The sequence below is a fragment of the Rhea americana genome, unplaced genomic scaffold (assembly GCF_003343005.1).
Source record: "Rhea americana isolate MKP2758 unplaced genomic scaffold, rheAme1 scaffold_63, whole genome shotgun sequence".
In the NCBI taxonomy this organism is placed as follows: Eukaryota; Metazoa; Chordata; class Aves; order Rheiformes; family Rheidae; genus Rhea; species Rhea americana.
The window spans coordinates 1351752-1356110 of NW_028186790.1; positions in this window are offsets into that span (position 1 = coordinate 1351752).

Genomic DNA, 4359 nt, shown 5'->3' on the forward strand with positions numbered 1-4359 from the left:
AAAAAAAACATAGTGAGTCTGTCCAAAACAAGTCAGTAGGAAATGCTAACCCCAGGGGTACAGCCGGAAGACCAGCTCTTCTCAGCCCTGGCGCTGCCTGGGGCTCCACTGGCCCATGAGAAGAGCTGGGGTGCCAGCAGCTCTTCTTGGAAAGTCTCGAGCCTGTCTCCTTCTTTTCCAAGCCAGACGAGTGGGAAGTGGTTCTCTTTGCCTTTGTCTAATGCTGCGGTGGTTTTGGCACTTCCCCAGGGAGGGGAAGAGCTGCTTTCTGAGCCAAGGATTGGAAACCACAGACCCTGCTTCCCATCACGGCTCTCGCCACCCTGCAGAGCCTTCATCCTCCCCAGCTCCTGTCGAGTGGGGGGCCCTTCACCGCCGCATCCCTCTGCAGACGGCGGTGCTTGAGCGAGGCCTTCACTTCCCTTTTTCAGAGCAGTGCCACTGACACGGCACACCATGGGACGGGAGCGTGCCCTGGGGAGCTGACCCCTGCGGCGTCTGGGTGCTGAGCTAGCCTCCGTTATTAAATTTTAATTACTGGGGCCGAATTTTAATAGCGAAACTGTATAATTCTGCTTTACATCCCCTCCTGAGGGCCAGGTTGCTATCATCAAAGAATCTGTAATAATGAGGTTAGAGTTTTYGTCTTTTCGTCTAACGCAACAAAAATTCTTATTGGATTCGGAAATGGAGGAAACAAGTTGCCCCAGGGGGAGGCAGCTAGCAGAGCTACCTTCTTCGTACCTGAGACGCAAAGCTTCTGGGAGGCTCTGACAACCAGACATGTATTGGTGTTTATAATACTTAATAGCAAGCAATATTACAAAGTCCTTTCTTTATTCCTTTCTCTTTGTAGCCCTTCACAGCATGCAATAACTTGGATTTATAAATTAAACATGCACCTTGATTTAATATATCATCTACTTCTTATTCCATGATCCTATAATAGGATTTTTAATTGCCTGTCATAGAATCATGTATCCTGCCTGTAGGCTGGGAATATGAAGGCAACCATGAGTTCATTGGCCCATGTTAGCATTAAATAGCACATTGAAATCTACACATTAATGAAAGAGAGTAACATGAGCAGAAGAATGTGGGGCAGTCATCATTAAGGAGAACTGTTTTTTCTGGCAAAAATGTAGAAAGCCAGGCCAAAAACACAGAAGATTTTCTTTTGCCCGAAGGGAAAGACACTACACAATGTTTTAGTTATTTTGGGGTTTATTTTCAGCTGATACCTGTGCAACAGCTTGAACTCCATCTGAAGGGCTAAGATAGAGGGCTAGAAGATCTACTCCAAGGGTGCTCAAACACCCTGACCTGTGAGCTACAAAACAAATAAATAAATAAATAAATAAATTTTGCTACTCAGCACTGTCTTCTCTTCCATCCATCCAACTTCCTTCCTCAAACCAGACTGCCATACTCCTTGCCATCCCCACAGAAGGCTTTCCCCACTCCTCACAGGGTGGGTGATCTCCAGAGCTGGTGCCGCTGCCCTGTCCCCAGACAGAGGCCCTGCCTGGACCCATCCCCTGCTCCAGGCATCTGCTGGTTCCCCCAGGAGCCAGCCAGTGGTGACCAGCCTGGGTGCTAGACTATGCCCCCTGCACCAGCTGCCAGGCCAGCTGGCAACCTCCAGTTGTGTTCACACTGCACAGTGAGGTGGCTGCATCTCAAGTGCCTTTGGGGAATATTCCCTGGAGCAGCCAGCCTCTATTATGTGTTTCAAAATGGCTCRAGAGAGTGCTGCTTGGCCTAAATGTGACCGTCCACGTTCAGACCTCTGTCCTGATAAATCTCCTACAAGAGATCTGGTCATTTTTAATTTACTTTGTGCTCTGGACAGCAGTGCTCAAATCTGMGCAGCTGGTGAGCAAGACTTGGTTGATCTGCTTTTGTTGCATGGCACTGCATTCTGGTTACTACAGCCCAAATTAACACCTTCCCCCYGTTGGCACTGGTCTAGCTGTGTCATCCTCACTAGATAGGCCTGGAAAGCTTGAGAAAGAGAACAAAGGTGGGATACTGAGAAACAAGACAAAAGGTTTGCTTTGCTGCTATGTAAAACCTTGGTGCATCCACATGGTCTCTGCTCAGGTCCCCATACCCCCGAGAGGGTGTGCTGGAGGAAGAAAAAGGACAGAGAAAGGCACCAAAACGTGTATGGGCACGGAGCAGTTGCCCTGTGGGGCTGAGACTGACTTCACTGGGGCTGTCTAGCTTGGAGGATAAGACTGGGGCAGGATATGATCCAGGTTTACAAAACAGTGGAGGCAGTGGATAAGSTGAATGCAAAATCACTGCTCGGCATACAGGTTCACCAGCTCAGAAAGAGATTAGATGAATTCGTGGCCACAGATCCATGAGCAGACTCTAAGGGCCTGGGGAGGGATGTGGCCTCTTACACTCCAGGGCTGCTGGGGGACACAAGGTGAAGGGACAGCAGAAAGTGCCTGGGCTTGCAGACCCATGGACCATTGGTCTGACCCAAGGTGGGGATTTCTTCTGTTGATTCTCCTGTGCCCTGCTGTTTTCCTGGGCAGCTCACTGCCATTGAGTTAGAGTGTTTTTCTAACTCTTAACCTAAATTGCTCTGTTGCAATTTAATGTGATTTTCTCTTGCAACACTTGAATATCTGCTCTTCATAACAGTTGGCTATGTCAGAAAGCTTTTATCACAGCTTGTCTTTCCTGGCAGGACAAAGTTAAATCCTTCAACTTTTCTACTTTTTCATATCTTAATCTTTTAAATTAATTAACATCTTTTTCAAAGTGTACCCTAAGTAGGAGACTTACTCCAACTGAGACCTCATCAGTACTGAGCAAAGCAGAATAATTACCTCCTCTGGCTTACACACAACAGTCTTGTTATTACATCCTGGAAAGGGATTTGCTGCTTCTGTTGGTGTTTTCTTCTCTCAGCATCAGATTCCTCATTTGTTTCCTCTGTGATATGCTGCATCTTCTCCCTTTCTGCCATACTGTTGCCTACCAGAGCCCCCCAGTTGGTGCTGTGCACTTGATTTCTCTCTTCTAAGAGCAGGAGTTTGCGCTGTTCTTTATTGGATTTCATCATGTTWATTTCAGACTTTTTCTCCAATTTTTCAAGGTCATTTTGAATTCTGAGCCYGTCCTCCAAAGTGCTTGCAGTCTAGCATTACCTGCATATTTTATAACTGTGTTCCCTGGGCCATTATTCAAGTCAGTAAATTAAAAGACAGAACAGAGCCAGGTTTGCGACAGAGCTGGGAGGACAATGCTTAAAGTGACCTGCTGGTCTGTCTGAAAACCATTGACAGTGATTCCGAGTGTATTTTTTTTAATCATTTATAAGTTAACTTTGCAGTGATTTCATCTAACCTGTATTTCCTTAATTTGTTGGTGAGAAGTGATATCAAAAGCCTTACCTAAATCAAGGCATATCACAGCTCCCAAAGAGGGAAGCTGAGTTGAACATTAGTCGCATTACAGCAATTTATCGTGTAGGTGCTGTAACAAAATGCACCTTTTCTTCTTATCACCGTAGTCCCCTCTGGTTTCTTATCAACTGTTTRTTTAATAATTTGTTCTGCTATCTTTCCAAGAATCAAAGTTAGGCTGCTGATGTGTAATTCCCTGTTTTTAAAGAGAGAGATTTCGCCTGCTCATTTCCTTCTCGTGGGACCTTCCCATGAGCTCACAGGGTGACCAGGAGCAGTGCAGTTATTGCTTCAGAGAGTGCCTCAGTTTCCCAGGTAAATGCCCTCCATGTGTACTGACACAAACTCCTCTGTCCTGCCAAAACAGTCTTCAACCTGTTTTTTTCTGCTCTGCTGCTCTGCCTTGGTTTGATTAACGTGTAATCAAGGTCACAAGGAAGCTTTCCRTGAAAGCAGCACTGGCCCTTTCTGAATCATCCCTTGGTTACTCTCTTTCCTCTTTTCTTTGTTTTCCTTCTGACGTATTTAGAGATCCTCCGGTCGCCTTCCCACCCTAATTATCTGAAACTCATTCAGACCTTCCCTTGCAGTTTCGCAATAGGTGGGTCTGAGCTGCAAATGTGTCATAAGCTCCWGCGGTTTCCACCTCCCTCCACCCTCCGTCCTTGCACCAGGAATGCAACTTGGGTCGGTCCAGGGCCCGTGCGGTTCCCAGCGACATATGTCTTTTTTATCTCCTTCTGTAGGCTTCCTGTTTTGATTAAAGTGTTCCTGACTCTGGGATGCGGATCCTTCCTCCAAGGCGGGATAAACTGCGCTGAGCCTTCGGCGCGTTCCTCCTCAGCGCTGCCAKCTCTCCAGCAATCCTCTCTCTGTTAGAGCGGCTTCCCAGGAGAGCTCCTAACAGCTTTCCCACATGCTCTCGGATCGGCTG